The 22,760-nt window shown below is 32.9% G+C and overlaps 77 non-coding genes across 77 annotated transcripts; all 77 read left to right on the top strand.

Annotated features, from left to right (window-relative positions):
* Positions 1 to 65: 65 nt before the first annotated feature.
* Positions 66 to 137, top strand: Trnaq-uug (transfer RNA glutamine (anticodon UUG)). The gene has a single exon. It is a non-coding gene; the product is annotated as a tRNA-Gln (tRNA).
* A 146-nt stretch (positions 138 to 283) lies between these two features.
* Trnaq-uug (transfer RNA glutamine (anticodon UUG)) lies at positions 284 to 355 on the top strand. The gene has a single exon. It is a non-coding gene; the product is annotated as a tRNA-Gln (tRNA).
* Positions 356 to 500: 145 nt separating this feature from the next.
* Trnaq-uug (transfer RNA glutamine (anticodon UUG)) lies at positions 501 to 572 on the top strand. Its single transcript has one exon. It is a non-coding gene; the product is annotated as a tRNA-Gln (tRNA).
* Positions 573 to 719: 147 nt separating this feature from the next.
* Positions 720 to 791, top strand: Trnai-uau (transfer RNA isoleucine (anticodon UAU)). Its single transcript has one exon. It is a non-coding gene; the product is annotated as a tRNA-Ile (tRNA).
* A 146-nt stretch (positions 792 to 937) lies between these two features.
* Positions 938 to 1,009, top strand: Trnaq-uug (transfer RNA glutamine (anticodon UUG)). Its single transcript has one exon. It is a non-coding gene; the product is annotated as a tRNA-Gln (tRNA).
* An 803-nt stretch (positions 1,010 to 1,812) lies between these two features.
* On the top strand, positions 1,813 to 1,884 carry Trnaq-uug (transfer RNA glutamine (anticodon UUG)). Its single transcript has one exon. It is a non-coding gene; the product is annotated as a tRNA-Gln (tRNA).
* A 364-nt stretch (positions 1,885 to 2,248) lies between these two features.
* On the top strand, positions 2,249 to 2,320 carry Trnah-gug (transfer RNA histidin (anticodon GUG)). Its single transcript has one exon. It is a non-coding gene; the product is annotated as a tRNA-His (tRNA).
* A 147-nt stretch (positions 2,321 to 2,467) lies between these two features.
* On the top strand, positions 2,468 to 2,539 carry Trnaq-uug (transfer RNA glutamine (anticodon UUG)). Its single transcript has one exon. It is a non-coding gene; the product is annotated as a tRNA-Gln (tRNA).
* A 362-nt stretch (positions 2,540 to 2,901) lies between these two features.
* Positions 2,902 to 2,973, top strand: Trnaq-uug (transfer RNA glutamine (anticodon UUG)). Its single transcript has one exon. It is a non-coding gene; the product is annotated as a tRNA-Gln (tRNA).
* Positions 2,974 to 3,118: 145 nt separating this feature from the next.
* Trnaq-uug (transfer RNA glutamine (anticodon UUG)) lies at positions 3,119 to 3,190 on the top strand. Its single transcript has one exon. It is a non-coding gene; the product is annotated as a tRNA-Gln (tRNA).
* A 147-nt stretch (positions 3,191 to 3,337) lies between these two features.
* On the top strand, positions 3,338 to 3,409 carry Trnah-gug (transfer RNA histidin (anticodon GUG)). Its single transcript has one exon. It is a non-coding gene; the product is annotated as a tRNA-His (tRNA).
* A 145-nt stretch (positions 3,410 to 3,554) lies between these two features.
* On the top strand, positions 3,555 to 3,628 carry Trnaq-uug (transfer RNA glutamine (anticodon UUG)). The gene has a single exon. It is a non-coding gene; the product is annotated as a tRNA-Gln (tRNA).
* A 145-nt stretch (positions 3,629 to 3,773) lies between these two features.
* Positions 3,774 to 3,845, top strand: Trnai-uau (transfer RNA isoleucine (anticodon UAU)). Its single transcript has one exon. It is a non-coding gene; the product is annotated as a tRNA-Ile (tRNA).
* Positions 3,846 to 3,991: 146 nt separating this feature from the next.
* On the top strand, positions 3,992 to 4,063 carry Trnaq-uug (transfer RNA glutamine (anticodon UUG)). Its single transcript has one exon. It is a non-coding gene; the product is annotated as a tRNA-Gln (tRNA).
* A 363-nt stretch (positions 4,064 to 4,426) lies between these two features.
* Positions 4,427 to 4,498, top strand: Trnaq-uug (transfer RNA glutamine (anticodon UUG)). The gene has a single exon. It is a non-coding gene; the product is annotated as a tRNA-Gln (tRNA).
* Positions 4,499 to 4,645: 147 nt separating this feature from the next.
* Positions 4,646 to 4,717, top strand: Trnaq-uug (transfer RNA glutamine (anticodon UUG)). Its single transcript has one exon. It is a non-coding gene; the product is annotated as a tRNA-Gln (tRNA).
* A 147-nt stretch (positions 4,718 to 4,864) lies between these two features.
* Positions 4,865 to 4,936, top strand: Trnaq-uug (transfer RNA glutamine (anticodon UUG)). Its single transcript has one exon. It is a non-coding gene; the product is annotated as a tRNA-Gln (tRNA).
* A 366-nt stretch (positions 4,937 to 5,302) lies between these two features.
* Trnaq-uug (transfer RNA glutamine (anticodon UUG)) lies at positions 5,303 to 5,374 on the top strand. Its single transcript has one exon. It is a non-coding gene; the product is annotated as a tRNA-Gln (tRNA).
* Positions 5,375 to 5,521: 147 nt separating this feature from the next.
* Positions 5,522 to 5,593, top strand: Trnah-gug (transfer RNA histidin (anticodon GUG)). Its single transcript has one exon. It is a non-coding gene; the product is annotated as a tRNA-His (tRNA).
* Positions 5,594 to 5,740: 147 nt separating this feature from the next.
* Positions 5,741 to 5,812, top strand: Trnaq-uug (transfer RNA glutamine (anticodon UUG)). The gene has a single exon. It is a non-coding gene; the product is annotated as a tRNA-Gln (tRNA).
* A 362-nt stretch (positions 5,813 to 6,174) lies between these two features.
* Positions 6,175 to 6,246, top strand: Trnaq-uug (transfer RNA glutamine (anticodon UUG)). Its single transcript has one exon. It is a non-coding gene; the product is annotated as a tRNA-Gln (tRNA).
* Positions 6,247 to 6,608: 362 nt separating this feature from the next.
* Positions 6,609 to 6,680, top strand: Trnaq-uug (transfer RNA glutamine (anticodon UUG)). Its single transcript has one exon. It is a non-coding gene; the product is annotated as a tRNA-Gln (tRNA).
* A 147-nt stretch (positions 6,681 to 6,827) lies between these two features.
* On the top strand, positions 6,828 to 6,899 carry Trnah-gug (transfer RNA histidin (anticodon GUG)). The gene has a single exon. It is a non-coding gene; the product is annotated as a tRNA-His (tRNA).
* Positions 6,900 to 7,046: 147 nt separating this feature from the next.
* Trnaq-uug (transfer RNA glutamine (anticodon UUG)) lies at positions 7,047 to 7,118 on the top strand. Its single transcript has one exon. It is a non-coding gene; the product is annotated as a tRNA-Gln (tRNA).
* Positions 7,119 to 7,484: 366 nt separating this feature from the next.
* Positions 7,485 to 7,556, top strand: Trnaq-uug (transfer RNA glutamine (anticodon UUG)). Its single transcript has one exon. It is a non-coding gene; the product is annotated as a tRNA-Gln (tRNA).
* A 147-nt stretch (positions 7,557 to 7,703) lies between these two features.
* Trnaq-uug (transfer RNA glutamine (anticodon UUG)) lies at positions 7,704 to 7,775 on the top strand. The gene has a single exon. It is a non-coding gene; the product is annotated as a tRNA-Gln (tRNA).
* Positions 7,776 to 7,920: 145 nt separating this feature from the next.
* Positions 7,921 to 7,992, top strand: Trnaq-uug (transfer RNA glutamine (anticodon UUG)). Its single transcript has one exon. It is a non-coding gene; the product is annotated as a tRNA-Gln (tRNA).
* Positions 7,993 to 8,358: 366 nt separating this feature from the next.
* Trnaq-uug (transfer RNA glutamine (anticodon UUG)) lies at positions 8,359 to 8,430 on the top strand. The gene has a single exon. It is a non-coding gene; the product is annotated as a tRNA-Gln (tRNA).
* A 583-nt stretch (positions 8,431 to 9,013) lies between these two features.
* On the top strand, positions 9,014 to 9,085 carry Trnaq-uug (transfer RNA glutamine (anticodon UUG)). The gene has a single exon. It is a non-coding gene; the product is annotated as a tRNA-Gln (tRNA).
* Positions 9,086 to 9,230: 145 nt separating this feature from the next.
* On the top strand, positions 9,231 to 9,302 carry Trnaq-uug (transfer RNA glutamine (anticodon UUG)). Its single transcript has one exon. It is a non-coding gene; the product is annotated as a tRNA-Gln (tRNA).
* A 147-nt stretch (positions 9,303 to 9,449) lies between these two features.
* Trnaq-uug (transfer RNA glutamine (anticodon UUG)) lies at positions 9,450 to 9,521 on the top strand. Its single transcript has one exon. It is a non-coding gene; the product is annotated as a tRNA-Gln (tRNA).
* A 364-nt stretch (positions 9,522 to 9,885) lies between these two features.
* Positions 9,886 to 9,957, top strand: Trnaq-uug (transfer RNA glutamine (anticodon UUG)). The gene has a single exon. It is a non-coding gene; the product is annotated as a tRNA-Gln (tRNA).
* Positions 9,958 to 10,104: 147 nt separating this feature from the next.
* Trnaq-uug (transfer RNA glutamine (anticodon UUG)) lies at positions 10,105 to 10,176 on the top strand. Its single transcript has one exon. It is a non-coding gene; the product is annotated as a tRNA-Gln (tRNA).
* Positions 10,177 to 10,537: 361 nt separating this feature from the next.
* On the top strand, positions 10,538 to 10,609 carry Trnaq-uug (transfer RNA glutamine (anticodon UUG)). Its single transcript has one exon. It is a non-coding gene; the product is annotated as a tRNA-Gln (tRNA).
* Positions 10,610 to 10,756: 147 nt separating this feature from the next.
* On the top strand, positions 10,757 to 10,828 carry Trnaq-uug (transfer RNA glutamine (anticodon UUG)). The gene has a single exon. It is a non-coding gene; the product is annotated as a tRNA-Gln (tRNA).
* Positions 10,829 to 10,973: 145 nt separating this feature from the next.
* On the top strand, positions 10,974 to 11,045 carry Trnaq-uug (transfer RNA glutamine (anticodon UUG)). The gene has a single exon. It is a non-coding gene; the product is annotated as a tRNA-Gln (tRNA).
* Positions 11,046 to 11,192: 147 nt separating this feature from the next.
* Positions 11,193 to 11,264, top strand: Trnaq-uug (transfer RNA glutamine (anticodon UUG)). Its single transcript has one exon. It is a non-coding gene; the product is annotated as a tRNA-Gln (tRNA).
* Positions 11,265 to 11,628: 364 nt separating this feature from the next.
* Trnaq-uug (transfer RNA glutamine (anticodon UUG)) lies at positions 11,629 to 11,700 on the top strand. The gene has a single exon. It is a non-coding gene; the product is annotated as a tRNA-Gln (tRNA).
* Positions 11,701 to 11,845: 145 nt separating this feature from the next.
* Positions 11,846 to 11,917, top strand: Trnaq-uug (transfer RNA glutamine (anticodon UUG)). Its single transcript has one exon. It is a non-coding gene; the product is annotated as a tRNA-Gln (tRNA).
* Positions 11,918 to 12,064: 147 nt separating this feature from the next.
* Positions 12,065 to 12,136, top strand: Trnaq-uug (transfer RNA glutamine (anticodon UUG)). The gene has a single exon. It is a non-coding gene; the product is annotated as a tRNA-Gln (tRNA).
* A 145-nt stretch (positions 12,137 to 12,281) lies between these two features.
* Trnaq-uug (transfer RNA glutamine (anticodon UUG)) lies at positions 12,282 to 12,353 on the top strand. Its single transcript has one exon. It is a non-coding gene; the product is annotated as a tRNA-Gln (tRNA).
* A 145-nt stretch (positions 12,354 to 12,498) lies between these two features.
* Trnaq-uug (transfer RNA glutamine (anticodon UUG)) lies at positions 12,499 to 12,570 on the top strand. Its single transcript has one exon. It is a non-coding gene; the product is annotated as a tRNA-Gln (tRNA).
* Positions 12,571 to 12,717: 147 nt separating this feature from the next.
* Positions 12,718 to 12,789, top strand: Trnaq-uug (transfer RNA glutamine (anticodon UUG)). The gene has a single exon. It is a non-coding gene; the product is annotated as a tRNA-Gln (tRNA).
* A 145-nt stretch (positions 12,790 to 12,934) lies between these two features.
* Positions 12,935 to 13,006, top strand: Trnaq-uug (transfer RNA glutamine (anticodon UUG)). Its single transcript has one exon. It is a non-coding gene; the product is annotated as a tRNA-Gln (tRNA).
* A 364-nt stretch (positions 13,007 to 13,370) lies between these two features.
* Trnaq-uug (transfer RNA glutamine (anticodon UUG)) lies at positions 13,371 to 13,442 on the top strand. The gene has a single exon. It is a non-coding gene; the product is annotated as a tRNA-Gln (tRNA).
* A 147-nt stretch (positions 13,443 to 13,589) lies between these two features.
* Trnaq-uug (transfer RNA glutamine (anticodon UUG)) lies at positions 13,590 to 13,661 on the top strand. Its single transcript has one exon. It is a non-coding gene; the product is annotated as a tRNA-Gln (tRNA).
* Positions 13,662 to 14,243: 582 nt separating this feature from the next.
* On the top strand, positions 14,244 to 14,315 carry Trnaq-uug (transfer RNA glutamine (anticodon UUG)). The gene has a single exon. It is a non-coding gene; the product is annotated as a tRNA-Gln (tRNA).
* A 147-nt stretch (positions 14,316 to 14,462) lies between these two features.
* On the top strand, positions 14,463 to 14,534 carry Trnaq-uug (transfer RNA glutamine (anticodon UUG)). Its single transcript has one exon. It is a non-coding gene; the product is annotated as a tRNA-Gln (tRNA).
* A 147-nt stretch (positions 14,535 to 14,681) lies between these two features.
* Positions 14,682 to 14,753, top strand: Trnak-uuu (transfer RNA lysine (anticodon UUU)). The gene has a single exon. It is a non-coding gene; the product is annotated as a tRNA-Lys (tRNA).
* Positions 14,754 to 14,896: 143 nt separating this feature from the next.
* On the top strand, positions 14,897 to 14,968 carry Trnaq-uug (transfer RNA glutamine (anticodon UUG)). Its single transcript has one exon. It is a non-coding gene; the product is annotated as a tRNA-Gln (tRNA).
* Positions 14,969 to 15,115: 147 nt separating this feature from the next.
* On the top strand, positions 15,116 to 15,187 carry Trnaq-uug (transfer RNA glutamine (anticodon UUG)). The gene has a single exon. It is a non-coding gene; the product is annotated as a tRNA-Gln (tRNA).
* A 581-nt stretch (positions 15,188 to 15,768) lies between these two features.
* Trnaq-uug (transfer RNA glutamine (anticodon UUG)) lies at positions 15,769 to 15,840 on the top strand. The gene has a single exon. It is a non-coding gene; the product is annotated as a tRNA-Gln (tRNA).
* Positions 15,841 to 15,987: 147 nt separating this feature from the next.
* Positions 15,988 to 16,059, top strand: Trnaq-uug (transfer RNA glutamine (anticodon UUG)). The gene has a single exon. It is a non-coding gene; the product is annotated as a tRNA-Gln (tRNA).
* Positions 16,060 to 16,203: 144 nt separating this feature from the next.
* Positions 16,204 to 16,275, top strand: Trnaq-uug (transfer RNA glutamine (anticodon UUG)). The gene has a single exon. It is a non-coding gene; the product is annotated as a tRNA-Gln (tRNA).
* A 147-nt stretch (positions 16,276 to 16,422) lies between these two features.
* On the top strand, positions 16,423 to 16,494 carry Trnaq-uug (transfer RNA glutamine (anticodon UUG)). Its single transcript has one exon. It is a non-coding gene; the product is annotated as a tRNA-Gln (tRNA).
* A 147-nt stretch (positions 16,495 to 16,641) lies between these two features.
* On the top strand, positions 16,642 to 16,713 carry Trnaq-uug (transfer RNA glutamine (anticodon UUG)). Its single transcript has one exon. It is a non-coding gene; the product is annotated as a tRNA-Gln (tRNA).
* A 145-nt stretch (positions 16,714 to 16,858) lies between these two features.
* On the top strand, positions 16,859 to 16,930 carry Trnaq-uug (transfer RNA glutamine (anticodon UUG)). Its single transcript has one exon. It is a non-coding gene; the product is annotated as a tRNA-Gln (tRNA).
* Positions 16,931 to 17,292: 362 nt separating this feature from the next.
* Trnaq-uug (transfer RNA glutamine (anticodon UUG)) lies at positions 17,293 to 17,364 on the top strand. The gene has a single exon. It is a non-coding gene; the product is annotated as a tRNA-Gln (tRNA).
* Positions 17,365 to 17,509: 145 nt separating this feature from the next.
* Trnaq-uug (transfer RNA glutamine (anticodon UUG)) lies at positions 17,510 to 17,581 on the top strand. The gene has a single exon. It is a non-coding gene; the product is annotated as a tRNA-Gln (tRNA).
* Positions 17,582 to 17,725: 144 nt separating this feature from the next.
* Positions 17,726 to 17,797, top strand: Trnaq-uug (transfer RNA glutamine (anticodon UUG)). The gene has a single exon. It is a non-coding gene; the product is annotated as a tRNA-Gln (tRNA).
* Positions 17,798 to 17,944: 147 nt separating this feature from the next.
* On the top strand, positions 17,945 to 18,016 carry Trnaq-uug (transfer RNA glutamine (anticodon UUG)). The gene has a single exon. It is a non-coding gene; the product is annotated as a tRNA-Gln (tRNA).
* Positions 18,017 to 18,161: 145 nt separating this feature from the next.
* Trnaq-uug (transfer RNA glutamine (anticodon UUG)) lies at positions 18,162 to 18,233 on the top strand. The gene has a single exon. It is a non-coding gene; the product is annotated as a tRNA-Gln (tRNA).
* Positions 18,234 to 18,378: 145 nt separating this feature from the next.
* Trnaq-uug (transfer RNA glutamine (anticodon UUG)) lies at positions 18,379 to 18,450 on the top strand. Its single transcript has one exon. It is a non-coding gene; the product is annotated as a tRNA-Gln (tRNA).
* A 145-nt stretch (positions 18,451 to 18,595) lies between these two features.
* Positions 18,596 to 18,667, top strand: Trnaq-uug (transfer RNA glutamine (anticodon UUG)). Its single transcript has one exon. It is a non-coding gene; the product is annotated as a tRNA-Gln (tRNA).
* Positions 18,668 to 18,811: 144 nt separating this feature from the next.
* On the top strand, positions 18,812 to 18,883 carry Trnaq-uug (transfer RNA glutamine (anticodon UUG)). Its single transcript has one exon. It is a non-coding gene; the product is annotated as a tRNA-Gln (tRNA).
* A 147-nt stretch (positions 18,884 to 19,030) lies between these two features.
* Positions 19,031 to 19,102, top strand: Trnaq-uug (transfer RNA glutamine (anticodon UUG)). Its single transcript has one exon. It is a non-coding gene; the product is annotated as a tRNA-Gln (tRNA).
* A 580-nt stretch (positions 19,103 to 19,682) lies between these two features.
* Positions 19,683 to 19,754, top strand: Trnaq-uug (transfer RNA glutamine (anticodon UUG)). The gene has a single exon. It is a non-coding gene; the product is annotated as a tRNA-Gln (tRNA).
* Positions 19,755 to 19,899: 145 nt separating this feature from the next.
* Positions 19,900 to 19,971, top strand: Trnaq-uug (transfer RNA glutamine (anticodon UUG)). Its single transcript has one exon. It is a non-coding gene; the product is annotated as a tRNA-Gln (tRNA).
* A 144-nt stretch (positions 19,972 to 20,115) lies between these two features.
* On the top strand, positions 20,116 to 20,187 carry Trnaq-uug (transfer RNA glutamine (anticodon UUG)). The gene has a single exon. It is a non-coding gene; the product is annotated as a tRNA-Gln (tRNA).
* A 147-nt stretch (positions 20,188 to 20,334) lies between these two features.
* Trnaq-uug (transfer RNA glutamine (anticodon UUG)) lies at positions 20,335 to 20,406 on the top strand. Its single transcript has one exon. It is a non-coding gene; the product is annotated as a tRNA-Gln (tRNA).
* A 145-nt stretch (positions 20,407 to 20,551) lies between these two features.
* On the top strand, positions 20,552 to 20,623 carry Trnaq-uug (transfer RNA glutamine (anticodon UUG)). Its single transcript has one exon. It is a non-coding gene; the product is annotated as a tRNA-Gln (tRNA).
* Positions 20,624 to 20,768: 145 nt separating this feature from the next.
* On the top strand, positions 20,769 to 20,840 carry Trnaq-uug (transfer RNA glutamine (anticodon UUG)). Its single transcript has one exon. It is a non-coding gene; the product is annotated as a tRNA-Gln (tRNA).
* A 145-nt stretch (positions 20,841 to 20,985) lies between these two features.
* Positions 20,986 to 21,057, top strand: Trnaq-uug (transfer RNA glutamine (anticodon UUG)). Its single transcript has one exon. It is a non-coding gene; the product is annotated as a tRNA-Gln (tRNA).
* A 144-nt stretch (positions 21,058 to 21,201) lies between these two features.
* Trnaq-uug (transfer RNA glutamine (anticodon UUG)) lies at positions 21,202 to 21,273 on the top strand. The gene has a single exon. It is a non-coding gene; the product is annotated as a tRNA-Gln (tRNA).
* A 147-nt stretch (positions 21,274 to 21,420) lies between these two features.
* Positions 21,421 to 21,492, top strand: Trnaq-uug (transfer RNA glutamine (anticodon UUG)). The gene has a single exon. It is a non-coding gene; the product is annotated as a tRNA-Gln (tRNA).
* Positions 21,493 to 22,072: 580 nt separating this feature from the next.
* Positions 22,073 to 22,144, top strand: Trnaq-uug (transfer RNA glutamine (anticodon UUG)). Its single transcript has one exon. It is a non-coding gene; the product is annotated as a tRNA-Gln (tRNA).
* A 147-nt stretch (positions 22,145 to 22,291) lies between these two features.
* On the top strand, positions 22,292 to 22,363 carry Trnaq-uug (transfer RNA glutamine (anticodon UUG)). Its single transcript has one exon. It is a non-coding gene; the product is annotated as a tRNA-Gln (tRNA).
* The last annotated feature ends 397 nt before the right edge of the window (positions 22,364 to 22,760 follow it).

Here is a 22,760-nt window from a genome sequence, read left to right as displayed (position 1 = left end):
ATAATTCATGTCTGACATTCATTAATTTATATAATTTTATCGTTAATGAGTTGTGGTAATTGTAAGGTTCTATGGTGTAATGGTTAGCACTTTGGGCTTTGAATCCAGCGATCCGAGTTCAAATCTCGGTAGAACCTCTTGTACATTTCCTTTTAATCTGAAATTTTAATCAAGGTCACCACGAGTACAAATAATTAAGAATGTTTTGTGCTTCTTTGTATAATTCATGTCTGACATTCATTAATTTATATAATGTTATCGTTAATGAGTTATGAAACTATAAGGTTCTATGGTGTAATGGTTAGCACTCTGGACTTTGAATCCAGCGAACCGAGTTCAAATCTCGGTAGAACCTCTTGTACATTTCCTTTTAATCTGAAATTTGAACCAAGGTCACCACGAGTACAAATAATTAAGAATGTTTTGTGCTTCTTTGTATAATTCATGTCTGACATTCATTAGTATATAATTTTATCGTTAATAAGTTGTGGTAACACTAAGGTTCTATGGTGTAATTGTTAGCACTCTGGATTTTGAATCCAGCGATCCGAGTTCAAATCTCGGTAGAACCTCTTGTACATTTCCTTTTAATCTGAAATTTTAATCAAGGTCACCACGAGTACAAATAATTAAGAATGATTTGTGCTTCTTTGTATAATTCATGTCTGACATTCATTAATTTATATAATTTTATCGTTAATGAGTTGTCGTAACTATAAGGTTCTATGGTGTAATGGTTAGCACTCTTGACTTATAATCCAGCGATCCGAGTTCAAATCTCGGTAGAACCTCTTGTACATTTCCTTTTAATCTGAAATTTTAATAAAGATCACTAAGAGAACAAATAATTAAGAATGTTTTGTGCTTCTTTGTATAATTCATGTCTGACATTCATACATTTATATAATATTTCGTTAATGAGTTGTGGTAACTATAAGGTTCTATGGTGTAATGGTTAGCACTCTGGACTTTGAATCCAGCGACCCGAGTTCAAATGTCGGTAGAACCTCTTGTACATTTCCTTTTAATCTGAAATTTTAATCCAGGTAACCACGAGTACAAATAATTAAGAATGTTTTGTGCTTCTTTGTATAATTCATGTCTGACATTCATTAATTTATATAATTTTATCGTTAATGAGTTGTGGAAACTATAAGGTTCTATGGTGTAATTGTTAGCCCTCCGGACTTTGAATCCAGCGATCCGAGTTCAAATCTCGGTAGAACCTCTTGTACATATCCTTTTAATCTGAAATTTTAATCAAGGTCACCACGAGTACAAATAATTAAGAATGTTTTGTGCTTCTTTGTATAATTCATGTCTGACATTCATTAATTTATATAATTTTCTCGTTAATGAGTTGTGGTAATTATAAGGTTCTATGGTGTAATGGTTTGCACTCTGGGCTTTGATCCAGCGATCCGAGTTCAAATCTCGGTAGAACCTCTTGTACATTTCCTTTTAATCTGAAATTTTAATAAAGATCACCACGAGTACAAATAATTAAGAATGTTTTGTGCTTCTTTGTATAATTCATGTCTGACATTCATTAATTTATATAATGATATCGTTAATGAGTTGTGGTAACTATAAGGTTGTATGGTGTAATGGTTAGCACTCTGGACTTCAAATCCAGCGATCCGAGTTCAAATCTCGGTAGAACCTCTTGTACATTTCCTTTTAATCTGAAATTGGAATCAAGATCACCACGAGTACAAATAATAAAGAATGTTTTGTGCTTCTTTGTATAATTCATGTCTGACATTCATACATTTATATAATGTTATCTTTAATGAGTTGTGGTAACAGTAAGGTTCTATGGTGTAATGGTTAGCACTCTGGACTTTGAATCCAGCGATCCGAGTTCAAATCTCGGTAGAACCTCTTGTACATTTCCTTTTAATCTGAAATTAGAATCAAGGTCACCACGAGTATAATTAATTAAGAATGTTTTGTGCTTCTTTGTATAATTCATGTCTGACATTCATTAGTATATAATTTTATCATTAATAAGTTGTGGTAGCTATAAGGTTCTATGGTGTAAGGGTTAGCACTCTGGAGTTTGAAACCAGCGATCCGAGTTCAAATCTCGGTAGAACCTCTTGTACATTTCCTTTTAATCTGAAATTTGAATCAAGATCACCACGAGTACAAATAATTAAGAATGTTTTGTGCTTCTTTGTATAATTCATGTCTGACATTTATTAATTTATATAATGTTATCGTTAATGAGTTGTGGTAACTATAAGGTTCTATGGTGTAATGGTTAGCAGTCTGGACTGTGAATCCAGCGATCCGAGTTCAAATCTCGGTAGAACCTCTTGTACATTTCCTTTTAATCTGAAAATTTAATCAAGGTCACCACGAGTACAAATAATTAAGAATGTTTTGTGCGTCTTTGTATAATTCATGTCTGACATTCATTAATTTATATAATTTTATCGTTAATGAGTTGTGGTAACTATAAGGTTCTATGGTGTAATGGTTAGCACTCTGGGCTTTGAATCCAGCGATCCGAGTTCACATCTCGGTAGAACCTCTTGTACATTTCCTTTTAATCTGAAATTTGAATCAAGGTCACCACGAGTCCAAATAATTAAGAATGTTTTGTGCTTCTTTGTATAATTCCTGTCTGACATTCATTAGTATATAATCTTATCGTTAAAAAGTTGTGGTAGCTGTAAGGTTCTATGGTGTAATGGTTAGCACTCTGGACTTTAAATCCAGCGATCCGAGTTCAAATCTCGGTAGAACCTCTTGTACATTTCATTTTAATCTGTAATTTTTATCAAGGTCACCACGAGTACAAATAATTAAGAATGTTTTGTGCTTCTTTGTATAATTCATGTCTGACATTCATTAGTATATAATTTTATCGTTAATAAGTTGTGGTAACTATAAGGTTCTATGGTGTAATGGTTAGCACTCTGGACTTTGAATCCAGCGATCCGAGTTCAAATCTCGGTAGAACCTCTTGTACATTTCCTTTTAATCTGAAATTAGAATCAAGGTCACCACGAGTACAATTAATTAAGAATGTTTTGTGCTTCTTTGTATAATTCATGTCTGACATTCATTAGTATATAATTTTATCGTTAATAAGTTGTGGTAACTATAAGGTTCTATGGTGTAATGGTTAGCACTCTGGACTTTGAATCCAGTTATCCGAGTTCAAATCTCGGTAGAACCTCTTGTACATTTTCTTTTAATCTGAAATTTGAATCAAGATCACCACGAGTACAAATAATTAATAATGTTTTGTGCTTCTTTGTATAATTCATGTCTGACATTCATACATTTATATAATTTTATCGTTAATGAGTTGTGGTAACTGTAAGGTTCTATGGTGTAATGGTTAGCACTTTGGAGTGTGAATCCAGCGATCCGAGTTCAAATCTCGGTAGAACCTCTTGTACATTTCCTGTCAATCTGAAATTGGAATCAAGATCACCACGAGTACAAATAATTAAGAATGTTTTGTGCTTCTTTGTATAATTCATGTCTGACATTCATTAGTATATAATTTTATCGTTAATAAGTTGTGGTAACTATAAGGTTCTATGGTGTAATGGTTAGCACTCTGGACTTTGAATCCAGCGATCCGAGTTCAAATCTCGGTAGAACGTCTTGTACATTTCCTTTTAATCTGAAATTTTAATCAAGGTCACCACGAGGACAAATAATTAAGAATGTTTTGTGCTTCTTTGTATAATTCATGTCTGACATTCATTAATTTATATAATTTTATCGTTAATGAGTTGTCGTAACTATAAGGTTCTATGGTGTAATGGTTAGCACTCTCGACTTATAATCCAGCGATCCGAGTTCAAATCTCGGTAGAACCTCTTGTACATTTCCTTTTAATCTGAAATTTTAATAAAGATCACCAAGAGTACAAATAATTAAGAATGTTTTGTGCTTCTTTGTATAATTCATGTCTGACATTCATTAATTTATATAATGTTATCGTTAATGAGTGATGAAACTATAAGGTTCTATGGTGTAATGGTTAGCACTCTGGACTTTGAATCCAGCGAACCGAGTTCAAATCTCGGTAGAACCTCTTGTACATTTCTTTTTAATCTCAAATTTGAATAAAGATCACCACGAGTACAAATAATTAAGAATGTTTTGTGCTTCTTTGTATAATTCATGTCTGACATTCATTAATTTATATAATTTTATCGTTAATGAGTTGTGGTAATTATAAGGTTCTATGGTGTAATGGTTTGCACTCTGGGCTTTGATCCAGTGATCCGAGTTCAAATCTCGGTAGAACCTCTTGTACATTTCCTTTTAATCTGAAATTTTAATCAAGGTCACCACGAGTACAAATAATTAAGAATGTTTTGTGCTTCTTTGCATAATTCCTGTCTGACATTCATTAGTATATAATTTTATCGTTAATGCGTTGTGGTAACAATAAGGTTCTATGGTGTGATGGTTAGCACTCTGGACCTTGAATCCAGCGATCCGAGTTCAAATCTCGGTAGAACCTCTTGTACATTTCCTTTGAATCTGAAATTGGAATCAAGATCACCACGAGTACAAATAATTAATAATGTTTTGTGCTTCTTTGTATAATTCATGTCTGACATTCAGACATTTATATAATTTTATCGTTAATGAGTTGTGGTAATTATAAGGTTCTATGGTGTAATGGTTAGCACTCTGGAGTTTGAATCCAGCGATCCGAGTTCAAATCTCGGTAGAACCTCTTGTACATTTCCTGTTAATCTGAAATTGGAATCAAGATCACCACGAGTACAAATAATTAAGAATGTTTTGTGCTTTTTTGTATAATTCATGTCTGACATTCATACATTTATATAATGTTATCGTTAATGAGTTGCGGTAACTGTAAGGTTCTATGGTGTAATGGTTAGCACTCTGGACTTTGAATCCAGTGATCCGAGTTCAAATCTCGGTAGAACCTCTTGTACATTTCCTTTTAATCTGAAATTTTAATAAAGATCACCACGAGTACAAATAATTAAGAATGTTTTGTGCTTCTTTGTATAATTCATGTCTGACATTCATTAATTTATATAATGATATCGTTAATGAGTTGTGGTAACTATAAGGTTGTATGGTGTAATGGTTAGCACTCTGGACTTCAAATCCAGCGATCCGAGTTCAAATCTCGGTAGAACCTCTTGTACATTTCCTTTTAATCTGAAATTTGAATCAAGATCACCACGAGTACAAATAATTAAGAATGTTTTGTGCTTCTTTGTATAATTCATGTCTGACATTCATACATTTATATAATGTTATCGTTAATGATTTGTGGTAACAGTAACGTTCTATGGTGTAATGGTTAGCACTCTGGACTTTGAATCCAGCGATCCGAGTTCAAATCTCGGTAGAACCTCTTGTACATTTCCTTTTAATCTGAAATTTGAATCAAGATCACCACGAGTACAAATAATTAAGAATGTTTTGTGCTTCTTTGTATAATTCATGTCTGACATTCATTAATTTATATAATGTTATCGTTAATGAGTTGTGGTAACTATAAGGTTCTATGGTGTAATGGTTAGCAGTCTGGACTGTGAATCCAGCGATCCGAGTTCAAATCTCGGTAGAACCTCTTGTACATTTCCTTTTAATCTGAAAATTTAATCAAGGTCACCACGAGTACAAATAATTAAGAATGTTTTGTGCTTCTTTGTATAATTCATGTCTGACATTCATTAATTTATATAATTTTATCGTTAATGAGTTGTGGTAACTATAAGGTTCTATGGTGTAATGGTTAGCACTCTGGGCTTTGAATCCAGCGATCCGAGTTCACATCTCGGTAGAACCTCTTGTACATTTCCTTTTAATCTGAAATTTGAATCAAGGTCACCACGAGTCCAAATAATTAAGAATGTTTTGTGCTTCTTTGTATAATTCCTGTCTGACATTCATTAGTATATAATTTTATCGTTAAAAAGTTGTGGTAGCTGTAAGGTTCTATGGTGTAATGGTTAGCACTCTGGACTTTAAATCCAGCGATCCGAGTTCAAATCTCGGTAGAACCTCTTGTACATTTCATTTTAATCTGTAATTTTAATAAAGGTCACCACGAGTACAAATAATTAAGAATGTTTTGTGCTTCTTTGTATAATTCATGTCTGACATTCATTAGTATATAATTTTATCGTTAATAAGTTGTGGTAACTATAAGGTTCTATGGTGTAATGGTTAGCACTCTGGACTTTGAATCGAGCGATCCGAGTTCAAATCTCGGTAGAACCTCTTGTACATTTCCTTTTAATCTTAAATTTTAATCCAGGTAACCACGAGTACAAATAATTAAGAATGTTTTGTGCTTCTTTGTATAATTCATGTCTGACATTCATTAATTTTTATAATTTTATCGTGATGAGTTGTGGTAATTATAAGGTTCTATGGTGTAATGGTTTGCACTCTGGGCTTTGATCCAGCGATCCGAGTTCAAATCTCGGTAGAACCTCTTGTACATTTCCTTTTAATCTGAAATTTTAATCAAGGTCACCAAGAGTACAAATAATTAAGAATGTTTTGTGCTTCTTTGTATAATTCATGTCTGACATTCATTAGTATATAATTTTATCGTTAATGAGTTGTGGTAACTATAAAGTTCTATGGTGTAATGGTTAGCACTCTGGACTTTGAATCCAGTTATCCGAGTTCAAATCTCGGTAGAACCTCTTGTACATTTCCTTTTAATCTGAAATTTGAATCAAGATCACCACGAGTACAAATAATTAATAATGTTTTGTGCTTCTTTGTATAATTCATGTCTGACATTCATACATTTATATAATTTTATCGTTAATGAGTTGTGGTAACTGTAAGGTTCTATGGTGTAATGGTTAGCACTTTGGAGTGTGAATCCAGCGATCCGAGTTCAAATCTCGGTAGAACCTCTTGTACATTTCCTGTCAATCTGAAATTGGAATCAAGATCACCACGAGTACAAATAATTAAGAATGTTTTGTGCTTCTTTGTATAATTCATGTCTGACATTCATACATTTATATAATTTTATCGTTAATGAGTTGTGGTAACTGTAAGGTTCTATGGTGTAATGGTTAGCACTCTGGACTTTGAATCCAGCGATCCGAGTTCAAATCTCGGTAGAACCTCTTGTACATTTCCTTTTAATCTGAAATTTGAATCAAGGTCACCACGAGTACAAATAATTAAGAATGTTTTGTGCTTCTTTGTATAATTCATGTCTGAAATTTATTAATTTATGTAATGTTACCGTTAATGAGTTGTGGTAACTATAAGGTTGTATGGTGTAATGGTTAGCAGTCTGGACTGTGAATCCAGCTATACGAGTTCAAATCTCGGTAGAACCTCTTGTACATTTTCTTTTAATCTGAAATTTTAATCAAGGTCACCACGAGTACAAATAATTAAGAATGTTTTGTGCTTCTTTGTATAATTCATGTCTGACATTCATTAATTTATATAATTTTATCGTTAATGAGTTGTTGTAATTGTAAGGTTCTATGGTGTAATGGTTAGCACTCTGGGCTTTGAATCCAGCAATCCGAGTTCAAATCTCGGTAGAACCTCTTGTACATTTCCTTTTAATCTGAAATTTTAATCAAGGTCACCACGAGTACAAATAATTAAGAATGTTTTGTGCTTCTTTGTATAATTCATGTCTGACATTCATTAATTTATATAATTTTATCGTTAATGAGTTGTTGTAATTGTAAGGTTCTATGGTGTAATGGTTAGCACTCTGGGCTTTGAATCCAGCAATCCGAGTTCAAATCTCGGTAGAACCTCTTGTACATTTCCTTTTAATCTGAAATTTGAATCAAGGTCACCACGAGTACAAATAATTAAGAATGTTTTGTGCTTCTTTGTATAATTCATGTCTGACATTCATTAGTATATTATTTTATCGTTAATAAGTTGTGGTAACTATAAGGTTCTATGGTGTAATGGTTAGCACTCTGGACTTTGAATCCAGAAATCCGAGTTCAAATCTCGGTAGAACCTCTTGTACATTTCCTTCTAATCTGAAATTTTAATCAAGGTCACCACGAGTACAAATAATAAAGAATGTTTTGTGCTTCTTTGTATAATTCATGTCTGACATTTATTAATTTATATAATGTTATCGTTAATGAGTTGTGGTAACTATAAGGTTATTTGGTGTAATGGTTAGCACTCTGGACTTTGAATCCAGCGATCCGAGTTCAAATCTCGGTAGAACCTCTTGTACATTTCTTTTTAATCTCAAATTTGAATAAAGATCACCACGAGTACAAATAATTAAGATTATTTTGTGCTTCTTTGTATAATTCATGTCTGACATTTATTAATTTATATAATGTTGTCGTTAATGAGTTGTGGTAACTATAAGGTTCTATGGTGTAATGGTTAGCACTCTGGATTTTGAATCCAGCGATCCGAGTTCAAATCTCGGTAGAACCTCTTGTACATTCCCTTTTAATCTGAAATTTGAATCAAGATCACCACGAGTACAAATAATTAAGAATATTTTGTGCTTCTATGTATAATTCATGTCTGACATTCATTAGTATATAATTTTATTGTTAAGGAGTTGTGGTAACTATAAGGTTCTATGGTGTAATGTATATAATTCTGGACTTTGAATCCAGCGATCCGAGTTCAAATCTCGGTAGAACCTCTTGTACATTTCCTTTTAATCTGAAATTTTAATCAAGGTCACCACGAGTACAAATAATTAAGAATGTTTTGTGCTTCTTTGTATAATTCATGTCTTACATTCATATATTTATATGATTTTATCGTTAATAAGTTGTGGTAACTATAAGGTTCTATGGTGTAATCGTTAGCTCTCTGGACTTTGACTCCAGTGATCCGGGTTCAAATCTCGGTAGAACCTCTTGTACATTTCCTTTTAATCTGATATTTGAATCAAGATCACCACGAGTACAAATAATTAAGAATGTGTTGTGCTTCTTTGTATAATTCATGTCTGACATTCATTAATTTATATAATGTTATCGTTAATGAGATGTGGTAACTAGAAGGTTCTATGGTGTAATGGTTAGCACTCTGGACTTTGAATCAAGCGATCCGAGTTCAAATCTCGGGAGAACCTCTTGTACATTTCCTTTTAATCTTAAATTTGAATCAAGACCACCACAGGTACAAATAATTAAGAATGTTGTGTGCTTCTTTGTATAATTAATGTCTGACATTCATTGGTAAATAATTTTATCGTTAATGAGTTGTGTTCACTGTAAGGTTCTATGGTGTAATGGTTAGCACTCTGGACTTTGGATCCAGCGATCCGAGTTCAAATCTCGGTAGAACCTCTTGTACATTTCCTTTTAATCTGAAATTTGAATCAAGGTCACCACGAGTACAAATAATTAAGAATGTTTTGTGCTTCTTTGTATAATTCATGTCTGACATTCATTAATTTATATAATGTTATCGTTAATGAGTTGTGGTAACTATAAAGTTCTATGGTGTAATGTTTAGCACTCTGGACTTTGAATCCAGCGATCCGAGTTCAAATCTCGGTAGAACCTCTTGTACATTTCCTTTTAATCTGAAATTTGAATCAAGGTCACCACGAGTACAAATAATTAAGAATGTTTTGTGCTTCTTTGTATAATTCATGTCTGACATTCATTAGTATATAATTTTATCGTTAATGAGTTGTGGTAACTGTAAGGTTCTATGGTGTAATGGTTAGCACTCTGGACTTTTAATCCAGCGATCCGAGTTCAAATCTTAATAGAACGTCTTGTACATTTCCTTTTAATCTGAAATTTGAATCAAGATCATCACGAGTACAAATAATTAAGAATGTTTTGTGCTTCTTTGTATAATTCATGTCTGACATTCATTAATTTATATAATGTTATCGTTAATGAGTTGTGGCAACTATAAGGTTCTATGGTGTAATGGTTAGCACTCTGGACTTTGAATCCAGCGTTCCGAGTTCAAATCTCGATAGAACCTCTTGTACATTTCCTTTTAATCTGAAATTTTAATCAAGATCACCACCAGTACAAATAGTTAAGAATATTTCGTGCTTCTTTGTATAATTCATGTCTGACATTCATTAATTTAAATAATGTTATCGTTAATGAGTTGTGGTAACTATAAGGTTCTATGGTGTAATGGTTAGCACTCTGGACTTTGAATCCAGCGATCCGAGTTCGAATCTCGGTAGAACCTCTTGTACATTTCCTTTTAGTCTGAAATTTTAATCAAGATCACCACAAGTACAAATAATTAAGAATGTTTTGTGCTTCTTTGTATAATTCATGTCTGACATTAATTAGTATATAATTTTATCGTTAATGAGCTGTGGTAACTATAAGTTCTATGGTGTAATGGTTAGAACTCTGGACTTTGAATCGCGCGATCCGAGTTCAAATCTCGGTAGAACCTCTTGTACATTTCCTTTTAATCTGAAATTTGAATCAAGATCACCACGAGTACAAATAATTAAGAATGTTTTGTGCTTCTTTGTATAATTCATGTCTGACATTCATTAGTATATAATTTTATCGTTAATGAGTTGTGGAAACTATAAGGTTCTATGGTGTAATGGTTAGCACTCTGGACTTTGAATCCAGTGATCCGAGTTCAAATCTCGGTAGAACCTCTTGTACATTTACTTTTAATCTGAAATGTGAATCAAGATCACCACGAGAACAAATAATTAAGAATGTTTTGTGCTTCTTTGTATAATTCATGTCTGACATTCATTAATTTATATAATGTTATCGTTAATGAGTTGTGGTAACTATAAGGTTCTATGGTGTAATGGTTAGCACTCTGGACTTTGAATCCAGCGATCCGAGTTCAAATCTCGGTAGAACCTCTTGTACATTTCCTTTTAATCTGAAATTTGAATCAAGATCACCACGAGTACAAATAATTAAGAATGTTTTGTGCTTCTTTGTATAATTCATGTCTGACATTCATTGGTAAATAATTTTATCGTTAATGAGTTGTGGTAACTCTAAGGTCCTATGGTGTAATGGTTAGCACTCTGGACTTTGAATCCAGCGATCTGAGTTCAGATCTCGGTAGAACCTCTTGTACATATCCTTTTAATCTGAAATTTTAATCAAGATCACAACCAGTACAAATAGTTAAGAATATTTCGAGCTTCTTTGTATAATTCATGTCTGACATTCATTAATTTATATAATGTTATCGTTAATGAGTTGTGGTAAATATAAGGTTCTATGGTGTAATTGTTAGCACTCTGGACTTTGAATCCAGCGATCCGAGTTCAAATCTCGGTAGAACCTCTTGTACATTTCCTTTTAATCTGAAATTGGAATCAAGATCACCACGAGTACAAATAATTAAGAATGTTTTGTGCTTCTTTGTATAATTCATGTCTGACATTCATTATTATATTATTTTATCGTTAATTAGCTGTGGTAACTATAAGGTTCTATGTTGTAATGGTTAGCACTCTGGACTTTGAATCCAGCGATCCGAGTTCACATCTCGGTAGAACCTCTTGTACATTTCCTTTTAATCTGAAATTTGAATCAAGATCACCACGAGTACAAATAATTAAGAATGTTTTGTGCTTCTTTGTATAATTCATGTCTGACATTCATTAATTTATATAATGTTATCGTTAATGAGTTGTGGTAACTATAAGGTTCTATGGTGTAATGGTTAGCACTCTGGACTTTGAATCCAGCGATCCGAGTTAAAATTTCGGTAGAACCTCTTGTAAATTTCCTTTTAATTTGAAATTTTAATCAAGATCACCACGAGTACAAATAATTAAGAATGTTTTGTGCTTCTTTGTATAATTCATGTCTGACATTCATTAGTATATAATTTTATCTTTAATGAGTTGTGGAAACTATAAGGTTCTATGGTGTAATGGTTAGCACTCTGGACTTTGAATCCAGCGATCCGAGTTCAAATTTCGGTAGAACCTCTTGTACATTTCCTTTTAATCTGAAATTTGAATCAAGATCACCACGAGTACAAATAATTAAGAATGTTTTGTGCTTCTTTGTATAATTCATGTCTGACATTCATTAATTTATATAATGTTATCGTTAATGTGTTGGGTTATCTATAAGGTTCTATGGTGTAATGGTTAGCACTCTGGACTTTGAATCCAGCGATCCGAGTTCAAATCTCGGTAGAACCTCTTGTACATTTCTTTTTAATCTGAAATTTTAATCAAGATCACCACGAGTACAAATAATTAAGAATGTTTCGTGCTTCTTTGTATAATTCATGTCTGACATTCATAAGTATGTAATTTTATCGTTAATGAGTTGTGGTAAATATAAAGTCCTATGGTGTAATGGTTAGCACTCTGGACTTTGAATCCAGCGATCCGAGTTCAAATCTCGGTAGAACCTCTTGTACATTTCCTTTTAATCTGAAATTTGAATCAAGGTCACCACGAGTACAAATAATTAAGAATGTTTTGTGCTTCTTTGTATAATTCATGTCTGACATTAATTAGTATATAATTTTATCGTTAATGAGTTGTGGTAACTATAAGGTTCTATGGTGTAATGGTTAGCACTCTGGACTTTGAATCGAGAGATCCGAGTTCAAATCTCGGTAGAACCTCTTGTACATTTCCTTTTAATCTGAAATGTTTATAAAGATAACCACGAGTACAAATAATTAAGAATGTTTTGTGCTTCTTTGTATAATTCATGTCTGACATTCATTAATTTATATAATGTTATCGTGAATGAGTTGTGGTAACTATAAGGTTCTATGGTGTAATGGTTAGCACTCTGGACTTTGAATCCGGCGATCCGAGTTCAAATCTCGGTAGAACCTCTTGTACATTCCCTTTTAATCTGAAATTTGAATCAAGATCACCACGAGTACAAATATTTAAGACTGTTTTGTTCTTCTTTGTATAATTCATGTCTGACATTCATTAGTATATAATTTTATCGTTAATGAGTTGTGGTAAATATAAGGTCCTATGGTGTAATGGTTAGCACTCTGGACTTTGAATCAAGCGATCCGAGTTCAAATCTCGGTAGAACCTCTTGTACATTTCCTTTTAATCTGAAATTTTAATCAAGATCACCACCGGTACAAATAATTAAGAATGTTTTGTGCTTCTTTGTATAATTGATGTCTGACATTCATTAGTATATAATTTTATCGTTAATGAGTTGTGGTAACTGTAAGGTTCTATGGTGTAATGGTTAGCACTCTGGACTTGTAATCCAGCGATCCGAGTTCAAATCTTGGTAGAACGTCTTGTACATTTCCTTTTAATCTGAAATTTGAATCAAGATCATCACGAGTCCAAATAATTAAGAATGTTTTGTGCTTCTTTGTATAATTAATGTCTGACATTCATTAATTTATATAATGTTATCGTTAATGAGTTGTGGCACCTATAAGGTTCTATGGTGTAATGGTTAGCACTCTGGACTTTGAATCCAGCGTTCCGAGTTCAAATCTCGATAGAACCTCTTGTACATTTCCTTTTAATCTGAAATGTGAATCAAGATCACCACCAGTACAAATAGTTAAGAATATTTCGTGCTTCTTTGTATAATTCATGTCTGACATTCATTAATTTAAATAATGTTATCGTTAATGAGTTGTGGTAACTATAAGGTTCTATGGTGTAATGGTTAGCACTCTGGACTTTGAATCCAGCGATCCGAGTTCAAATCTCGGTAGAACCTCTTGTACATTTCCTTTTAGTCTGAAATTTTAATCAAGATCACCACGAGTACAAATAATTAAGAATGTTTTGTGCTTCTTTGTATAATTCATGTCTGACATTAATTAGTATATAATTTTATCGCTAATGAGCTGTGGTAACTATAAGTTCTATGGTGTAATGGTTAGCACTCTGGACTTTGAATCGCGCGATCCGAGTTCAAATCTCGGTAGAACCTCTTGTACATTTCCTTTTAATCTGAAATTTGAATCAAGATCACCACGAGTACAAATAATTAAGAATGTTTTGTGCTTCTTTGTATAATTCATGTCTGACATTCATTAATTTATATAATGTTATCGTTAATGAGTTGAGGTGACTATAAGGTTCGATGGTGTAATGGTTAGCGCTCTGGACTTTGAATCCAGTGATCTGAGTTCAAATCTCGGTAGAACCCCTTGTACATTTCCTTTTAATCTGAAATTTGAATCAAGATCACCACGAGTACAAATAATTAAGAATGTTTTGTTCTTCTTTGTATAATTCATGTCTGACATTCATTTATTTATATAATGTTATCGTTAATGAGTTGTGGTAACTATAAGGTTCTATGGTGTAATGGTTAGCACTCTGGACTTTGAATCCAGTGATGCGAGCTCAAATCTCGGTAGAACCTCTTGTACATTTCCTTTTAATCTGAAATTTAAATCAAGGTAACCACGAGTACATATAATTAAGAATGTTTTGTGCTTCTTTGTATAATTCATGTCTGACATTCATACATTTATATAATGTTATCGTTAATGAGTTGTGGTAACTATAAGGTTCTATGGTGTAATGGTTAGCACTCTGGACTTTGAATCCAGCGATCCGAGTTCAAATCTCGGAAGAACCTCTTGTACATTTCCTTTTAATCTGAAATTTGAATCAAGGTCACCACGAGTACAAATAATTAAGAATGTTTTGTGCTTCTTTGTATAATTCATGTCTGACATTCATTAATTTATATAATGTTATCGTTAATGAGTTGTGGTAACTATAAGGTTCTATGGTGTAATGGTTAGCACTCTGGGCTTTTAATCCAGTGATCCAAGTTCAAATCTCGGTAGAACCTCTTGTACATTTCCTTTTAATCTGAAATTTGATCAAGATCACCACGAGTAAAAATAATAAGAATGTTTTGTACTTGTTTGTATAATTCATGTCTGACATTCATTTGTATTTAATTTTATTGTTAATGAATTGTGGTAACTATAAGGTTCTATGGTGTAATGGTTAGAACTCTGGACTTTGAATCCAGCGATCCGAGTTCAAATCTCGGTAGAACCTCTTGTACATTTCTTTTTAATCTGAAATTTTAATCAAGATCACCACGAGTACAAATAATTAAGAATGTTTTGTGCTTCTTTGTATAATTCATGTCTGACATTCATTAATTTATATAATGTTATCGTTAATGAGTTGTGGTAACTATAAGGTTCTATGGTGTAATGGTTAGCACTCTGGACTTTGAATCCAGCGATCCGAGTTCAAATCTCGGTAGAACCTCTTGTACATTTCCTTTTAATCTGAAATTGGAATCAAGATCACCACGAGTACAAATAATTAAGAATGTTTTGTGCTTCTTTGTATAATTCATGTCTGACATTCATACATTTATATAATGTTATCGTTAATTAGCTGTGGTAACTGTAAGGTTCTATGGTTTAATGGTTTGCACTCTGGACTTTGAATCCAGTGATCCGAGTTCAAATCTCGGTATAACCTCTTGTACAATTCCTTTTAGTCTGCAATTTTAATCAAGATAACCACGAGTACAAATAATTAAGAATATTTTGTGCTTCTTTGTATAATTCATGTCTGACATTCATTAGTATATAATGTTATCGTTTATTAGCTGTGGTAACTATAAGGTTCTATGGTGTAATGGTTAGCACTCTGGACTTTGAATCAAACGATCCAAGTTCAAATCTCGGTAGAACCTCTTGTACATTTCCTTTTAATCTGAAATGTGAATCAAGATCACCACGAGTACAAATAATTAAGAATGTTTTGTGCTTCTTTGTATAATTCATGTCTGACATTCATTAGTATATAATTTTATCGTTAATGAGTTGTGGAAACTATAAGGTTCTATGGTGTAATGGTTAGCACTCTGGACTTTGAATCCAGCGATCCGAGTTCAAATCTCGGTAGAACCTCTTGTACATTTCCTTTTAATCTGAAATTTGAATCAAGATCACCACGAGTACAAATAGTTAAGAATATTTCGTGCTTCTTTGTATAATTCATGTCTGACATTCATTAATGTATATAATGTTATCGTTAATCAGTTGTGGTAACTATAAGGTTCTATGGTGTAATGGTTAGCACTCTTGACTTTGAATCCAGCGATCCGAGTTCAAATCTCGGTAGAACCTCTTGTACAATTCCTTTTAGTCTGAAATTTTAATCAAGATCACCACGAGTACAAATAATTAAGAATGTTTTGTGCTTCTTTGTATAATTCATGTCTGACATTCATTAGTATATAATTTTTCGTTAATTAGCTGTGGTAACTATAAGGTTCTATGGTGTAATGGTTAGCACTCTGGACTTTGAATCCAGCGATCCGAGTTAAAATCTCGGTAGACCCTCTTGTACATTTCCTTTTAATCTGAAATTTGAATCAAGATCACCACGAGTACAAATAATTAAGAATATTTCGTGCTTCTTTGTATAATTCATGTCTGACATTCATTAATTTATATAATTTTATCGTTAATGAGTTGTGGTAACTATAAGGTTCTATGGTGTAATGGTTAGCACTCTGGACTTTGAATCCAGCGATCCGAGTTCAAATCTCGGTAGAACCTCTTGTACATTTCCTTTTAGTCTGAAATTTGAATCAAGATCACCACGAGTACAAATAATTAAGAATGTTTTGTGCTTCTTTGTATAATTCATGTCTTACATTCATTAATTTATATAATGTTATCGTTAATGAGCTGTGGTAACTACAAGGTTCTATGGTGTAATGGTTAGCACTCTGGACTTTGAATCCAGCGATCCGAGTTCAAATCTCGGTAGAACCTCTTGTACATTTCCTTTAAATCTCAAATTTTAATCAAGGTCACCACGAGTACAAATAATTAAGAATGTTTTGTGCTTCTTTGTATAATTCATGTCTGACATTCATTAGTATATAATTTTATCATTAATTAGCTGTGGTAACTATAAGGTTCTATGGTGTAATGGTTAGCACTCTGGACTTTGAATCCAGCGATCCGAGTTCAAATCTCGGTAGAACCTCTTGTACATTTCCTTTTAATCTGAAATTTGAATCAAGATCACCACGAGTACAAATAAGTAAGAATGTTTTGTGCTTCTTTGTATAATTCATGTCTGACATTCATTAGTATATAATTTAATCGTTAATTAGCTGTGGTAACTATAAGGTTCTATGGTGTAATGGTTAGCACTCTGGACTTTGAATCCAGCGATCCGAGTTCAAATCTAAGTAGAACCTCTTGTACATTTCCTTTTAATCTGAAATTTTAATCAAGGTCACCACGAGTACAAATAATTAAGAATGTTTTGTGCTTCTTTGTATAATTCATGTCTGACATTCATTAGTATATAATTTTATCGTTAATTAGCTGTGGTAACTATAAGGTTCTATGGTGTAATGGTTAGCACTCTGGACTTTGAATCCAGCGATCCGAGTTCCAATCTCGATAGAACCTCTTGTACATTTCCTTTTAATCTCAAATTTTAATCAAGATCACCACGAGTACAAATATTTAAGAATGTTTTGTGCTTCTTTGTATAATTCATGTCTGACATTCATTAGTATATAATTGTATCGTTAATGAGCTGTGGTAACTATAAGGTTCTATGGTGTAATGGTTAGCACTCTGGACTTTGAATCCAGCGATCCGAGTTCAAATCTCGGTAGAACCTCTTGTACATCCCCTTTTAATCTGAAATTTGAATCAAGATCACCACGAGTACAAATAATTAAGAATGTTTTGTGCTTCTTTGTATAATTCATGTCTGACATTCATTAGTATATAATTTATCGTTAATTAGCTGTGGTAACTATAAGGTTCTATCGTGTAATGGTTAGCACTCTGGGCTTTGAATCCAGCGATCCGAGTTCAAATCTCGGTAGAACCTCTTGTACATTTCCTTTCAATCTGAAATGTGAATCAAGATCACCACGAGAACAAATAATTAAGAATGTTTTGTGCTTCTTTGTATAATTCATGTCTGACATTCATTAATTTATATAATGTTATCGTTAATGAGTTGTGGTAACTATAAGGTTCTATGGTGTAATGGTTAGCACTCTGGACTTTGAATCCAGCGATCCGAGTTCAAATCTCGGTAGAACCTCTTGTACATTTCCTTTTAATCTGAAATTTGAATCAAGGTCACCACGAGTACAAATAATTAAGAATGTTTTGTGCTTCTTTGTATAATTCATGTCTGACATTCATTAGTATATAATTTTATCATTAATTAGCTGTGGTAACTATAAGGTTCTATGGTGTAATGGTTAGCACTCTGGACTTTGAATCTAGCGATCCGAGTTCAAATCTCGGTAGAACCTCTTGTACATTTCCTTTTAATCTGAAATTTGAATCAAGGTCACCACGAGTACAAATAAGTAAGAATGTTTTGTGCTTCTTTGTATAATTCATGTCTGACATTCATTAGTATATAATTTAATCGTTAATTAGCTGTGGTAACTATAAGGTTCTATGGTGTAATGGTTAGCACTCTGGACTTTGAATCCAGCGATCCGAGTTCCAATCTCGATAGAACCTCTTGTACATTTCCTTTTAATCTCAAATTTTAATCAAGATCACCACGAGTACAAATATTTAAGAATGTTTTGTGCTTCTTTGTATAATTCATGTCTGACATTCATTAGTATATAATTTTATCGTTAATGAGCTGTGGTAACTATAAGGTTCTATGGTGTAATGGTTAGCACTCTGGACTTTGAATCCAGCGATCCGAGTTCAAATCTCGGTAGAACCTCTTGTACATCCCCTTTTAATCTGAAATTTGAATCAAGATCACCACGAGTACAAATAATTAAGAATGTTTTGTGCTTCTTTGTATAATTCATGTCTGACATTCATTAGTATATAATTTATCGTTAATTAGCTGTGGTAACTATAAGGTTCTATGGTGTAATGGTTAGCACTCTGGACTTTGAATCCAGCGATCCGAGTTCAAATCTCGGTAGAACCTCTTGTACATTTACTTTTAATCTGAAATGTGAATCAAGATCACCACGAGAACAAATAATTAAGAATGTTTTGTGCTTCTTTGTATAATTCATGTCTGACATTCATTAATTTATATAATGTTATCGTTAATGAGTTGTGGTAACTATAAGGTTCTATGGTGTAATGGTTAGCACTCTGGACTTTGAATCCAGCGATCCGAGTTCAAATCTCGGTAGAACCTCTTGTACATTTCCTTTTAATCTGAAATTTGAATCAAGATCACCACGAGTACAAATCATTAAGAATGTTTTGTGCTTCTTTGTATAATTCATGTCTGACATTCATTAGTATATAATGTTATCGTTAATGAGTTGTGGTAACTATAAGGTTCTATGGTGTAATGGTTGGCACTCTGGACTTTGAATCCAGCGATCCGAGTTTTAATCTCGGTAGAACCTCTTGTACATTTTTATTTTAATCTGAAATTTGAATCAAGATCACCACCAGTACAAATAGTTAAGAATATTTCGTGCTTCATTGTATAATTCATGTCTGACATTCATTAATTTATATAATGTTATCGTTAATGAGGTGTGGTAACTATAAGGTTCTATGGTGTAATGGTTAGCACTCTGGACTTAGAATCCAGCGATCCGAGTTAAAATCTCGTAGAACCTCTTTTACATTTCCTTTTAGTCTGAAATTTTAATCAAGATCACCACGAGTACAAATAATTAAGAATTTTTTGTGCTTCTTTGTATAATTCATGTCTGACATTCATTAGTATATAATTTATCGTTAATTAGCTGTGGTAACTATAAGGTTCTATGGTGTAATGGTTAGCACTCTGGACTTTGAATCCAGCGATCCGAGTTCCAATCTCGATAGAACCTCTTGTACATTTCCTTTTAATCTCAAATTTTAATCAAGATCACCACGAGTACAAATATTTAAGAATGTTTTGTGCTTCTTTGTATAATTCATGTCTGACATTCATTAGTATATAATTGTATCGTTAATGAGCTGTGGTAACTATAAGGTTCTATGGTGTAATGGTTAGCACTCTGGACTTTGAATCCAGCGATCCGAGTTCAAATCTCGGTAGAACCTCTTGTACATCCCCTTTTAATCTGAAATTTGAATCAAGATCACCACGAGTACAAATAATTAAGAATGTTTTGTGCTTCTTTGTATAATTCATGTCTGACATTCATTAGTATATAATTTATCGTTAATTAGCTGTGGTAACTATAAGGTTCTATGGTGTAATGGTTAGCACTCTGGGCTTTGAATCCAGCGATCCGAGTTCAAATCTCGGTAGAACCTCTTGTACATTTCCTTTCAATCTGAAATGTGAATCAAGATCACCACGAGAACAAATAATTAAGAATGTTTTGTGCTTCTTTGTATAATTCATGTCTGACATTCATTAATTTATATAATGTTATCGTTAATGAGTTGTGGTAACTATAAGGTTCTATGGTGTAATGGTTAGCACTCTGGACTTTGAATCCAGCGATCCGAGTTCAAATCTCGGTAGAACCTCTTGTACATTTCCTTTTAATCTGAAATTTGAATCAAGGTCACCACGAGTACAAATAATTAAGAATGTTTTGTGCTTCTTTGTATAATTCATGTCTGACATTCATTAGTATATAATTTTATCATTAATTAGCTGTGGTAACTATAAGGTTCTATGGTGTAATGGTTAGCACTCTGGACTTTGAATCCAGCGATCCGAGTTCAAATCTCGGTAGAACCTCTTGTACATTTCCTTTTAATCTGAAATTTGAATCAAGGTCACCACGAGTACAAATAAGTAAGAATGTTTTGTGCTTCTTTGTATAATTCATGTCTGACATTCATTAGTATATAATTTAATCGTTAATTAGCTGTGGTAACTATAAGGTTCTATGGTGTAATGGTTAGCACTCTGGACTTTGAATCCAGCGATCCGAGTTCCAATCTCGATAGAACCTCTTGTACATTTCCTTTTAATCTCAAATTTTAATCAAGATCACCACGAGTACAAATATTTAAGAATGTTTTGTGCTTCTTTGTATAATTCATGTCTGACATTCATTAGTATATAATTTTATCGTTAATGAGCTGTGGTAACTATAAGGTTCTATGGTGTAATGGTTAGCACTCTGGACTTTGAATCCAGCGATCCGAGTTCAAATCTCGGTAGAACCTCTTGTACATCCCCTTTTAATCTGAAATTTGAATCAAGATCACCACGAGTACAAATAATTAAGAATGTTTTGTGCTTCTTTGTATAATTCATGTCTGACATTCATTAGTATATAATTTATCGTTAATTAGCTGTGGTAACTATAAGGTTCTATGGTGTAATGGTTAGCACTCTGGACTTTGAATCCAGCGATCCGAGTTCAAATCTCGGTAGAACCTCTTGTACATTTACTTTTAATCTGAAATGTGAATCAAGATCACCACGAGAACAAATAATTAAGAATGTTTTGTGCTTCTTTGTATAATTCATGTCTGACATTCATTAATTTATATAATGTTATCGTTAATGAGTTGTGGTAACTATAAGGTTCTATGGTGTAATGGTTAGCACTCTGGACTTTGAATCCAGCGATCCGAGTTCAAATCTCGGTAGAACCTCTTGTACATTTCCTTTTAATCTGAAATTTGAATCAAGATCACCACGAGTACAAATCATTAAGAATGTTTTGTGCTTCTTTGTATAATTCATGTCTGACATTCATTAGTATATAATGTTATCGTTAATGAGTTGTGGTAACTATAAGGTTCTATGGTGTAATGGTTGGCACTCTGGACTTTGAATCCAGCGATCCGAGTTTTAATCTCGGTAGAACCTCTTGTACATTTTTATTTTAATCTGAAATTTGAATCAAGATCACCACCAGTACAAATAGTTAAGAATATTTCGTGCTTCATTGTATAATTCATGTCTGACATTCATTAATTTATATAATGTTATCGTTAATGAGGTGTGGTAACTATAAGGTTCTATGGTGTAATGGTTAGCACTCTGGACTTAGAATCCAGCGATCCGAGTTAAAATCTCGTAGAACCTCTTTTACATTTCCTTTTAGTCTGAAATTTTAATCAAGATCACCACGAGTACAAATAATTAAGAATTTTTTGTGCTTCTTTGTATAATTCATGTCTGACATTCATTAGTATATAATTTATCGTTAATTAGCTGTGGTAACTATAAGGTTCTATGGTGTAATGGTTAGCACTCTGGACTTTGAATCCAGCGATCCGAGTTCAAATCTCGGTAGAACCTCTTGTACATTCCCTTTTAATCTGAAAGTTGAATCAAGATCACCACGAGTACAAATAATTAAGAATGTTTTGTGCTTCTTTGTATAATTCATGTCTGACATTCATTAATTTATATAATTTTATCGTTAATGAGTTGTGGTAACTATAAGGTTCTATGGTGTAATGGTTAGCACTCTGGACTTTGAATCCAGCGATCCGAGTTCAAATCTCGGTAGAACCTCTTGTACATTCCCTTTTAATCTGAAATTTGAATCAAGATCACCACGAGTACAAATATTTAAGAATGTTTTGTGCTTCTTTGTATAATTCATGTCTGACATTCATTAATTTATATAATGTTATCGTTAATGAGTTGTGGTAACTACAGGTTCTATGGTGTAATGGTTAGCACTCTGGACTTTGAATCCGGCGATCCGAGTTTAAATCTAGGCAGAACCTCTTGTACATTTCCTTTTAGTCTGAAATTTGAATCAAGATCACCACGAGTACAAATAATTAAGAATGTTTTGTGCTTCTTTGTATAATTCATGTCTGACATTCATTAATTTATATAATGTTATCGTTAATGAGTTGTGGTAACTACAGGTTCTATGGTGTAATGGTTAGCACTCTGGACT

This window comes from Euprymna scolopes, chromosome 7, assembly GCF_053919585.1.
Source record: "Euprymna scolopes isolate OS-2025 chromosome 7, ASM5391958v1, whole genome shotgun sequence".
NCBI lineage: Eukaryota > Metazoa > Mollusca > Cephalopoda > Sepiida > Sepiolidae > Euprymna > Euprymna scolopes.
This window is presented reverse-complemented; position numbering and strand designations above follow the sequence as displayed.